At 40.5% G+C, this 12894-nt stretch overlaps 1 long non-coding RNA gene across 3 annotated transcripts in view; it reads right to left on the bottom strand.

The window, feature by feature from the left end:
* Nucleotides 1-4688: 4688 nt before the first annotated feature.
* Nucleotides 4689-12894, bottom strand: part of LOC121028707 (uncharacterized) — a 44880-nt gene continuing 36674 nt past the window's right edge. For all 3 annotated transcript variants that reach the window (XR_005789397.1, XR_005789395.1, XR_005789396.1), the window contains one exon: nucleotides 4689-7537. This is a non-coding gene — a long non-coding RNA (uncharacterized LOC121028707). The remainder of the gene's footprint in view (nucleotides 7538-12894) is intronic.

Here is a 12894-nt window from a genome sequence, read left to right as displayed (position 1 = left end):
ACAGTTGTGACTGAAAAAACTTCAGTGCCATCAGGTATGCAACATAAGTATTGGGTTCTAAATAGAGAGAGATACATACAAGTGGTGATTAAGGTCAAGGGTTTCAGTTTCAGGGTGACTTCGGTTTGAATTTTGGCTCCACCCCCTTATTAACTATATGATCTTGAATGACTTATTTCACTTTTTGAACCCATTGGTTTGCTCACCTGTAAAGGGCCTGCCTTTAAGATTGGCATGTGGTTGCCACATGGTTAATGCTCAATAAATAGTTCTGCCATTGGTTTATTGCTAACACCCGACCTTTATTGTTCACTCGGAACCATGGATTTAAGGCAATATTTATCATCCTATGGGTTTACCAATTACTTCTCTCATAAAGATTTAATAGGTGTAGGATTCTTATGAACATATATGCATATATATAGAATTTAAAGGCTGGATGTGGCTATAAAACTATATATATAAAGATTACCCTTACAGGGAAGCTGAGGCTCACAAAAGCAAGAGATTTATCCAAGTTTACAGGATACATATGTATATGTATAAGGATCAGGACTAGAGGTGTACCTTCTGTCTTCCAGTTCAGTGCTTTTTACTTCTTGCCACTCTCAGACCACACATTTAATAAAAATAAAATATACTTGCTTTTAAAAGTTAATGATGAGATGTTATTTCCTTTCTATGGCAGAGTCAATGACATCATCACATACAGCAAGAAAAATCCTGTGAAATGGCACTCATCCAGCTAATAAAATTAATAGCACAGAAAGGTGTGGAAAACCACTGCCATCACTGCAAATGTGGTATCCACAGACCCAGAAAGAAGTGAGTGATAGCATAGGGTTTAGGATCCAGATGGAGACCCATGTTATGAGGGGAAAGACAGTGAATAAGAAAGAGAATTTCAGGTTCTTTCCTGGGTGACAAATCTGTTTCCCCAGCTTGATCCTGGATTTCAAGTTTCTATGCCTCCCTTAAGGATTCACAGGATTTCCAAAAGCCCCATGGTTTTTCACATGGCTCTTTTGTTCCTCCCATTCTTGACTCCTGCTGGGTGATTAATACAGATATTAGTGTATCTGCAATGAACTGATACTACAATTCCCCTGCCGTGGGTGAACATGGAGGTGCCCAGACCCACAGAGAATTTAGGAAGCAGAGTGGAGGCAGTGACTAATACCCAGAAACCTTGAATTCAAATCAGCAGATGGAAGTTAGATCTGTGCCTCTAAAAACAGGACCAGCAGATTTTCTGGGCTCCCTCGACAGGGCAGGGCTCCAGCACTGATTGAAGGGCTGCACTATGGGTCCGATTCACAGTACTGAGTGGAGTGGAGGAGAAGGTCCAGAATGGAAAGCAGCCTCAGTCCAGTTCTGGACACCTGCCTGTCTGCCCACAAATGACCACTGTGGAATCTAAGGCAAGCAGACTGCCCCCCAAAATCAGCTTGGAGTCTCTGCCTACACACATGGCCTGGCCCTGCAACCACAGAAGTCCCATCTCCAGCCTGGGGCCACCTCAGGAAGGCATCTATTACCTCCTACTCGGCCTCCGGTTCTGCAGTTGCCAGGATAACCCAATGGCCATAAATTTCAGACCCTGCTAAATGTTGCCTACTTCTAACTCTAACTGACTGCATCTTGCCCTTTGGGAAAACAGCTTTACTCCTGAGTGCTCTCTGCTAAATGAGTGCCACCTTGTCTCTTTCCTCCACATCATCATTATAATTAATAAGCAACAATATCATCCCTGGTGGTTATGTTCTTATTAGGTGTTAACTGGCCTTAGCATCATTATCTCATTAGGCCTTTCCACCTAAATTACTTTATCAGCTTCCCTCCGAAGGGGGTCTGGTACTGTCTGGCTGAAAGGAATCCCCTGCACAAACACAAGAAAGCAAAAGGATAATCACAGGCATTTAGATCTCCTCCAGATATTAATCTTCTTGAAAAATTAATGTTATTTCTACTATTGGGAATATTTGCATTGCTATAAATCCTCTCATCCAGTGTTTAAAGCAATACCCAGAAGATTTCTACTTAATCTCACTCATTTTTATGAGGGAAAAAAAGAATGTTGTGGAAGAATGTATTATAAAATATTTACAACAGTTAAAACTTCCTCCCTCATCGCTGCCCACATTTCTATTTGGGTACATTATCTCCAGCTCTTTCATTAAGTGGCTGAATTTTAAAAATTGTTATAAAAGGCTGTGAACAGGTTGCTCACTTAGTCACCACTTCAGTTGTTCTGGATGTAATATTTTCTTCAACTTCTCCTAATAATGCTTTTCTTTCCTTTAATGGCATTAATTTTATAATTCAACCTTTTGCAAAAGGTAGATGAAGACGATTCTGTCCATAGATGAATGGACAAGATAGACTAATACAATTCTCTAGAAATGCTTTTGTTCTTGAGGACTGATGATACACATTACTTCTTTTATTGCCCTCATGATTCTATGTTAACCATGAACTCTTTTCATCTTTTCTTCCTTTCTTTCTAGGTTGTGCATGCTCTCCAAAGGTTGGGGGACATGCCATCAAGAGTTCAACCTTGCCCTTTACAGCCATTAGTCACATTTTGTTTCCCATTCCAATGACTTCTTCCCTTCCTCACCTTCCTGCCTCCCTCAATCATCTCCCATTTAATTCATCCTCCCTTTCCCTAGTAATTTCCTATGTTTAAATGTCTTATTATCTCATATTCCACATTACCCGCTTATCCTTCAAACTCTATTGTTCATTTTCTCACAAATTGTATAGTCTATTCGGTTTGCAGTATTCATTTACCCTTCTTGCTCACCCACCCATCAGTCATCTCTTTTCCCTCTGCTTCCTACTTTCCAACTTCTTTTTTTCTGAAGGAACAGATCATTATTTGAAATGGTGGAGATGGGGGGGCCTGGGTGGCTCAGTCGGTTGGGCGGCCGACTTCGGCTCAGGTCATGATCTCACAGTCCGTGAGTTCGAGCCCCATGTCGGGCTCTGTGCTGACAGCTCAGAGCCTGGAGCCTGTTTCGGATTCTTTTTCTCCCTCTCTCTGACCCTCCCCCGTTCATGCTTTGTCTCTCTGTATCTCAAAAATAAATAAAAAACGTTAAAAAAATTTTTTTTTAAATTAAAAAAAAAAAAGAAATGGTGGAGGTGAATCTTAATGTCCCCAGACTATTTACTTAATTTTTCAGAGCAAATTTTCACTCCAAGGGAGAAATCTAAGTTTATAATTCTCAAACCTTCCCACAGAGGCAATCAAATGCACTAGGTCTCTCTTTTTAAAACTTAATTGGGGATAATACAAATCTCAAATGAAATATTGCACAGTTCGTTAGTATTTATCTGAGATGCATCGACCATTCTTTTTTTCCCCTTTACAATTGAAGCCCTGAATTACGGCCACAAGACACATTGTCTTTTGAAACTATGTCACATAAAACTTCTCTTAGAGATTGAAAGTAAATCCCTAAATACAAACCCTGCTGTCATCAAACTTCCTGTTAATGCACAGCCTCTTTTCCTAGAAGAGTATGATTTTAGTTTTAAAAATGTTTTTATTTATGTTTTGTTTTTGAGACTTCACAGGCTTCAGGGACTACTTTTTCTCTTGATATTCCTTTCCTCCTCCTGAAATCTCAGGATAATTAATTTTAGCAAACTCTGGAAACATTCATTCTTCCGTTTATTTTCTCTTCTTTAGGGTCCTTTCTTATCTCATCCTTTTCCAGTGGATACCTTCCTATTTAAGTGACTGACAGGAATGAATTCCCATCTTTGCACAGTTTCATCTTAACATTCTCCCTCACTTTCCCTCTGTCACTTTATCTCCCTCCATACATTCTGTCACTGACCATATTCGACAGTCTGTGTGGCTGCTGAAGTTCTCCCAGCCTGTGTCCCTGGTCTAGTGGGCAGCCATCTTGCTCCCACAATACCCTTCAAATGCTGGCAAGGGAAGGGCTTGATCATGAACTTTATTAGTGGTAACACCAAGGCAATGGAAGTAAATATATTAATCAAGGGGCAGCCTCATAACACCATGCTAAATTTAAGAATTGGGGCAATTGCTCAAACTCTATCTCCCTATTGTACTTCTCTAGATATCTGTCTTCATTTTTCAAGCTTATTGATTTTCCTATTCCATGAGGTATATGTAATGCCTTACACTGGAATAAGGTTAGTAAATTGTAACCATTGAAACCTAGCATGCATTGCTGTATGATTATGACTTTACTCTCATTCTAAACTAGCCAAAGGTATAGATCACCTGTGCAGTAGGCAATCCTGCTCATTAAATTTCTGTGAGTATATTTCTTTCAAAAAAAAAGTTGAATTTCTCTGAGTTAATCCTTTTTTTATTTATTTTTAAATTTTTTATTTTTTTAATGTTTTTATTTATTTTTGAAAGAGGGAGAGAGAAAGCATGAGTGGGGAAGGGGCAGAGGGAGAGGGAGACACAGAATCTGAAACAGGCTCCAGGCTCTGAGCTGTCAGCACAGAGACTGACGCAGGGCTCGAACCCATGAACCATGAGATCATGACCTGAACCAAAGTTGGACACTTAACCAACTGAGCCACCCAAGAACCCCTGAGTTATCCTTTCTTATACGATCCAAATTATCTACTCTTTTTTCTAAAAAGTGATCCCTTTCCCCCATCACTATTCTGTTACAGTTCACACACAATGTCTCTTGAGGATACAATATAGTTTAATTTTCTTCATTATTCAATTTGGATCCTGTTAAGTGAGACAGGCATTTCCTAATAAGAAGGAACATTTAAATTTTGGCAAATAAGTTCATTAGTATTCAGACAGCTTTGCGCCCCTCATATTTAATAAACCTTTCCATTACAGAGCAAAATATGCTGTGAAATAGTCAAACAAATTAGCAATGGAGCCACCAAGAGAGTACATTCAACCTGATTCAAAGATGTCTCAATTTATCAGTTTTCTGTCAATCATTAAACAACAAAAATGAAACATGCAATTATACACAAGGAGAAATAACTCCTAATTCTTTCATTCTAGCTGAAGCAGAAGAGTTTTAATTGCTTGGAAAAATAAGATTTTTATTTTCTCTTAAGAGGGCTAAAGAAAACAAATGTAAATTGGCTTAGAGTCAACAGCTGGAGCTACAAGACTTCAGACCATGCAGATGAGAGTTGGAAAGATCCATCATCTGTAGTTTTTGTCTTCACAATGGCCAGTATCCAGATATTTGGAAATATGAGATGGTTGACAGAATGTTTCCTTTTCTGCTGCAGCTCCTCTAGCACTCACTAAGATATTTGAATATGCTGTCGGTTATTCCATGGTCAACTTTCCACTTATGTGAGTTACCAAGCTCTTTGTTTCTCTTCTAAGTCCTATCAGCCATCTGATCTTGAAAAATATAAAATATATATATTTAAAAAGGCCACTGGTCATAATGAAATATAAAGCACAGTATAATGAAAGATGTCTATCTATTAAAGAGGTTTTTTTTTTTTTTTTTAAGTTTAGGCAGTAATCACCTACATTCTCCCCACCTGGGCAGAGAGGGTTGCAAGAGGTATGACAGACAGTGGCCATCACTGTATAGAGGACTGTCCCTTTACAGATTTATCCCAATAAGTAAATGATTGTCTCTTCCTTTTTTTCTGGACCCTGGGTTTAAGTGATTGCCTAGGGGCATATGTCAAGGCACCTCAAAACTGCTTGAGCAGAATGGGACATCTGCCCAGAACTCATTACCCCAGCAGTACCGCCAGCACACTCCCCTGGGACATGGCTGATTCTCACTAAAAGAAACACCAGCAGATGATAGCAAGGAGGGTTTTGTACCCTCTCCTGTGAAAGGAGTGTGGGAGTGTGGGGAAATGTCAAGTTTAGCTTGTATCTCCAAACCTAGCACACACCTGGTACATTTCATGTGGTATATGCTCAAAGGAAGTGTGATGAAGGAAAGGAGAGGGAGAGAGGCACAGATAGAATAAAGGGTAAAGGAAGGAGAATAAAGGGTAAAGGAAGGAATAAAGCCTCTCTGAGCTCTACAGGGTGTGTTTCTAGAACCTGCTCAACTCCTAAGGGGAGAAGCAGATTTATTGTATCCTGTAAGGTTGATAAAAACTCCTCCAAAAATCAATCAATCAAGTGACTGTTGCAGATCTACTAACCTAACAGCTTGAGAACAGCTGAGTTAGAAATTTGCCAGTTGTCCAGTAGACTGGGGCCTGAGGTTAACATTTTTAGAGCTGGAAGGGGTCTTGGATGGCCCAAGAAGCCCCCAAGTGGACTGCCCACAGTCACACAGCTTGTTTGTATTAGAATAAAGATCTAGGTCTCAAAGTTCCCAGCCTAGCATTTTTCACACTACAGTTTCCCCACATGAAACAGAAGCAATAGTTGCTTCCCAAATTCTATCTCTTCATTTTTCCTGACCCATGTCACTTGATATCTCTCTCCCCAGAATCTCTAACTAACCCTACCCCCTTCCTCTGGCACCATGGGACTTTACGCAGCTTGCTAGGGAAACAATCTAGGCAGGTTCACAGAGCATTTATAGAATGCAGACTGGTAAGTCTTATAAATGTATGCTCACTAGGCTTGATTAAGGCAATAGGAATTAATATGTTAAATGGAATCCTGGACTCAAGAATACCTTTGTGTTCAGTTGTTTGCTATGGCCACTGCTCTTTATATCTAAGAGAAATCTAGAATGTGAGCTCCTTGATGTAGGAACCATGTCTATCTTATACCTAAGTCTCTGGTGTCCAATAAGTACTTAACTACTAGTTGAAATTTTTAATGTGACCACCGGTTCCATATTTCATGATTCTAAGAATGTTTTTTGATGTCCTCATCTACAAATACCCAGTAATATCACCCTTCAGCCAAATATTTTTAAAGATCTCAACTCCACCCAGTGTCTCCATTGATCTAATTAACTCAACACAGAGTCCAATCAACCAGCCCATAGGCAGGGAGTTCAAGCTCTATTTGATTTGATCTATGTTAGTTAAATGTGTTAGTTAACATTTACCTCCAGGTGAATGAAGATATAATAAGGGCTAACATCCTAGAACTGGAAGATAGTCTCTGATTATGTTTTCATTTTCAAGCCCTAGAGTGCAGAGACATGTAGGCTAATAAATTAGTGTTTCCATCAAACTACTACTTGCCAGATCTTTACTAGAGGACAGGCTTCTCCCTAAAATTAGTGCTAGTATCATTTTCCTCTCTTTATATTTCCACGGAAATATAAAGTACGTGTTAGCATACTATGGACATTTTAGTGCCCTCGTAGGTTGGTCCTCCAAGCAGTTGTCCAGCTGGTCTGTCTTTAATCTGACCCTGATTGCAGCCATTACTTGAAATGAAGAAGGCAATCTCTTTAGAAACTGCCGTTGATGTTCCTCTTCTCTCAGGGGATAGGTAGCCCATCCATAAGGTCTTCTTGATGATGGTGTCTGGGGCCAGGATTCAGGAAGTCCAGTGAGAAGCAATATAGGAAAAGGTCATGCTCCTCCAAAGAAGTGGGTTTTCCTTCTGTCTCAGCAACTGTAAAATTATAAATCAAAGATTAAAAAGTTAAGCCACTGCTCAGGGGAAGATCTTGGTAAATACATGGCTTAAACAAACCCCGGTGATGGATTCATTGGCATCTAGATGAAGTCTGTGGTTTCCAAACAATGAGGCAGAGACTACAGGGACACACAAAGTATGCCTAAGGATTCTCTATTCCTTCATTTATTTTGCTTTATCAAAGAAAGAGGAAAAATTATAATTGAAATTAAATCCAAGTGAATCTGCATGCAGAAAGGGTGTAGAATGAGGGGGCTTGGGAGGGACATAGTAAGAAAAAAAGGAAAGAGAGCCACCGGAATCCAGAAACAGCTGCTGTTTCTTCCCAGTGTTTCACAGAGCTGACCTGAATGGAGTTGTGGTTCTGTGACCTAAGTGAGAGATAAATGATAATATCTGGGACAAATGGATTTAAGATACTATGAAAAGTTAGAAGCACAGTCGCCCACGTCTTAGTCTGTTCCTGGAAACCAAAATGACTGATTCTCAGAGTCATTAACAAAGTAAGACAGAATGATAAAAACCTCACCCAAAGATGATCTAGATGAAGCATGACTAGTTTAGGGCATCTCTGCCCAAAGCTAAAGCAGATGTATTACAGTGCCGCCACTCAGGGACTGAGCAAAACTGCCATGTCAGTAACTGTCTTTGGCTTCCATTCCCTCCCTTGCTGCCTTACTCTGTCCCTGACCTGGGGCTCCAGGAACCCAGTGTGCACGTGCCATCATCTACCCACTCAAATGTCTTTAATATGACAAAGACTGGTTAAACCAAAGGTCTTCCAATTGTTAGATTTGAGTATTTCACACTAGACTATTAACAACTGGTGGCTTTAGCATCCCTGTGGGCTATTTGCAATTTAAAATTACCTGCAATCTTCATTACTGGAATATGGGAAGAATAGAGAGGGGACAAGTGAGCAAGCAAAGCGGAGGGGCTTCCCATGCTTCTTGTTGAATCTCAACACTGCTCCACACCAACCACCAAAACTCCACAAACAGTGGGCTTCAGCAACATTGCCTCCACATTACAAACAATCTGAACAGCTGTTAAGCCCAGACTGAGAAAGCAGTGCTGTCCTCAGAGCACATAAAGAGGATTTTTTAGAACTGATGTCTAACCTGCAGAAAAGCTTCCTACAGATACCAGTGATCATGTCTGCCTCCCAGGTATCTGCCCTGGTCCAAATCCCTCCCTTCACAAAGAAACAAAGTGAAAAGTGAGTGGCTTATCCAGTGTCACATAGGGACTGACCGAAAGGTAGGGCCAAGACTGAGCCTAAATCTCTTAAATCCCAGCCCACAGCCCAGCCCAAGTAAGTCTTCATGAGCACAACACATTGTCCTTGCTCTAGACGGGAGGATCATGTTCTTCCAACCAATTCTTGAGCGGTATTTGGGTACTTTCTGAATAGTAATTTCCCCTTCCTGGACAACGGTCTGGTTCAGTGGGTCAGGGGGAGACACCGGAATGTTGGCAGATTCCCTGAGGAATCTAGGGAGAACCTGATCTGTGAGGTGTTGGAATCACCCCTATGGTTTGTTATCACTGCCCTGGGGACATCCTCTCAAGCCAAAATATCTAACAGTTCTTGACAATTGGGGCACAAGTCAGAGCCCGGAAGACAAACACCAGCAAATCCATGGAAATGAAGCACATCAGTGGTTGCCAAGGGCTGGGGGGGGTAGGTTTGAGGAATGACAGATAAAGGGTATGGGGTTTCTTCTGGGGGATGATGAAAACTTTCTGGAATTAGTTGTGATGATTTTGCAACTTTGTGCAATCTCAATTATACATTTTGAGAGAATGAATTTTATGGTATGCAAATTATATTTCCATTTTTGAAAAACCCATGTAGACCTGTGGGCACCATATATCACAGGCAGGTGGATCACCTGGCTCTCTGGGTCCTCACAACTATTGGGTGACTTCCCCTGGGCAACAGAGGCCTGGGCAGCTGATTATTATCACAGCTAGGTCTACTGCATGCTTCTTATTTGGCAGACAGCTGTGATACACTGTATGTGGTTATCTCAAATGATACATCATAACCAAAGAAGTGGATACTATTATTATACTGTTATTGTTAACATTTTACAGATGATAAAATGGAGGTACAGTAAGGTTAAACAACTTGACCAGGCCCATAGCCAGTAAGTGACAAAACTGATAGCTAGAAAGGTGTGGCTAAGTAGGCACCAAAAGAATCTGTCCAAAATCATGTCCCTCATGATTCTAATATTCCCACTATTCGATTCTGGGAAAACAGAATAATAATAATAGTGATCATGATATAGCTAAGAATTATTAATTCTTTCCATGTTCCAATTTTTCTACTAAATTCTCTACATAGATTATCTCACATAATCTTCACAAAAAAGCTGTGAGGTACACACTATTAAGGTGAAAGTGAGAATGCTTAAGTCAGTTGCCTGAAACTACACAGCTAGCAAGTGATGGAGCCAGACCCTACTGCAAGGCACTTGGTCCTAGAGCCAAATTCAGATGCCTACAGGGGCCACAAGGATGAAAGAGTAAAGTAGGTCCCATATGTTTTTCGAAATACAAAATAGCATCCACCCATCTGTTATTTATGTGGAGAGATGCGGAACGACAGTGTCTTAATACTGTCAGGCAAGACAAAGCACAAGAGCAATGGCGGATGGCAAGTGACCCTTTGCCTCAACATTGAGGATACAAAACACAGTGGCAGAAACTGGCAAATTGGAGAAAAGCATGTTTCGTCTAAAGGGGCGGCCACCATTCAATTCCACCCTTCTGTTGCCAGGTATGAATATGATGCAGTATTGCCATATTTTCTGAGAGAAACCAGAAAGACAGGTTTTTACATGAAATCTTTTGACTTTTTAAAAAAATGGCAAAGAATTCTGCAGCTTAAATTTGGTATGTAGCAGTCCACTCTCAACCTCTATATATAGTAAATTGTATTGCAAACATCCTTAAGCTGTTCCATGTGACTGGAATTTGGGATTTGGGGTCAAAAAGTGACAGGGTGAGCCTGGAATGGTGAGGACGGGCCACAGTGTGAAGATTTTTGAAGCACACCTAAGGAAGATAAATCTCATTCCACAAGCCAGGGAAAGCCAGAAGCTTTGTTTGTTTTGTTTTGTTTTGTTTTGTTTTGTTTTGTTTTGTTTTGTTTTGTTTTGTTTTGTTTTGTTTTAGAAGAGAAATGCACCAGATCAGAAAGACATTCTGAGAACGATATTAAGGATAGAGGAGCTGGGAGAGATAGCTGAGGCAGTGAGACTGAATGGGAGGTAACTACAATTGTCAACCTCAAACAAGCAGTGGTAATGGAAGTGAGAGAATGGACTTAAGTCAATTAATAACAGAGACCTTCTTTAATAAGTAATAGATCTGCTTATATCAAAACAGTGTATACATACACTCTATTAAATAGCAGCAGCATCACCTGATAAAGAAAAGACCATCATCATGAAGAGGGAGGCATTAGCAAATAAGGAAGAATGTTATGAGAAAAATAAGAAAGGGGTTTCAGGATACGACTTGTTTGAGGCTGAGTTTGGCATATAAAAAGGAAAGAAAATGTCCTTGGCTAGGGAGGAGACAGCTTGAAAACTGCCTAAGAAAACAAAAAGTGAATGAGTAAAATAAAAAGAACACATATAAAGAGGTCAGGTATTAAGAAATTAAGAAGAAATATAAGAAACCAGCAGGGAAAAACTAATCAGGCAGTGAAGACAGTGAAAGTCCCTGAAGTCCAGATTTAATGCAGAGGAGAGAAACTGGGGAGAGCATTTTAAAAAGATGTTGTAATGAAGGTACCAAGGAGATTGCTTTAACAGAGACAGAACTCAAGAATAGAGACCACAATGGAGGGACTTATAAGGAGTAGAAGAAAAAGAGGTCCAAAATATGGGAAAGGATTTTAGCTATTAGAGACCAGTGGGAAAAGATGAGTTTTAGAGATGTCAGAAAGGAAAATATGACAGGATTTTGGAATATTCTCCGAGTGAAAATAAGGTCTATTCTGTAAAAAATACAAAGTTGTCTCTCCACAAGTGCTTAAGAAGCAGCCCCGAGGACAGCCAAAGATAATACCAAAGCTGCATTCCGAGGGTATGAGGAGGAGAATACAGTTACCAGAAAGTTCCAAAAGTGAAGGGAGCAAAGATTTTCATCTTTACTATGCTTGGTTTTCATTGGTTGTAACATCACACAGAACAGAATGAAGTGTTCCACAGAAGCAACTTCAGAGGTAACCTTGTGATGGCCCAGAACACTCTGGGAGAACTATAGTAGTCACAAAGGCAGAAAGAGAAAAGAGGGCTCTTCCCCATATACATGGTCCAGGAATAAAAAGGACCAACAACAGTAACAAAATATCCTATTTAAAAGCACAAAGTTGTAGGGGCACCTGGGTGGCTCAGTAGGTTAAGTGTCTGACTTTGGCTCAGGTCATGATCTCGTGGTTTGTCAGCTGTGCTGACAGCTCAGAGCCTGGAGCCTGCTTCAGATTCTGTGTCTCCCTCTCTCTCTGCCCCTCCTCCACACACACTCTCTCTCTCTGTCTCTCTCTCTCTCTGTCTGTCAAAAATAAATAAACATTAAAAAGATTTTAAAGCACAAAGTTGTACATCAAAGGAGAAGAAATACAAGCAAGGAGGAAGGAGGGCTATTACTGTTAGGCACAAGAAGGGGCTAGCATTTAAGTGTGTGTCATGTAATATCTGGCAGGTTGGTTACAGTATTCCATTTGGGAACAGGCAAAGTTACTCTGTTTTGCAGAAGAAAGTGTGGGGGTTATATAAAATAATAATTACTTGCTAACAGTCACAAAGCTAGTTAAGTTTTAGAGCCAGGTCTTACTGGATTCTCAAACTTATGCATTTTCCACAATACTACACTCACTATGGGCCATCTCCCACCTGGATTTATGCAAAAGCCTTCCTAACTGGTATATCTCTCACCTCCTCCATCCTTCATCCAATATGTAGCCCAAGCAATAGTTCAAAAATACAAATTTCACTGTAGCGCTGCCTGTTCAAATCCCTTCAATAAATTCCTTTTGGTCTTCGATGGAGTCCAGACTACTTAGCACTCCCTACAAGGTCATGCAAGGTCTGGCCCCATTCACCTCCCTAGCTTCATCTCAAGCTCCTCTCCTTGCAGGTGAAAATTCAATGGCTCTGGATATATCTAGATATATTTAAGTACTGGAATGCACCTTGACCATTCTTGCCTCCAGGGCTCGGCACATTGTCCCTATGTGCTGGAGAACTTGTCTGCCTGACCTCCAACCCCTCCCATTTGTAGTCACCAAGGATGACTCCTTGGTAACAGTAGGA

The sequence above is a fragment of the Herpailurus yagouaroundi genome, unplaced genomic scaffold (assembly GCF_014898765.1).
Source record: "Herpailurus yagouaroundi ecotype Mexico unplaced genomic scaffold, PumYag 100, whole genome shotgun sequence".
Taxonomy (NCBI): domain Eukaryota; kingdom Metazoa; phylum Chordata; class Mammalia; order Carnivora; family Felidae; genus Herpailurus; species Herpailurus yagouaroundi.
This window is presented reverse-complemented; position numbering and strand designations above follow the sequence as displayed.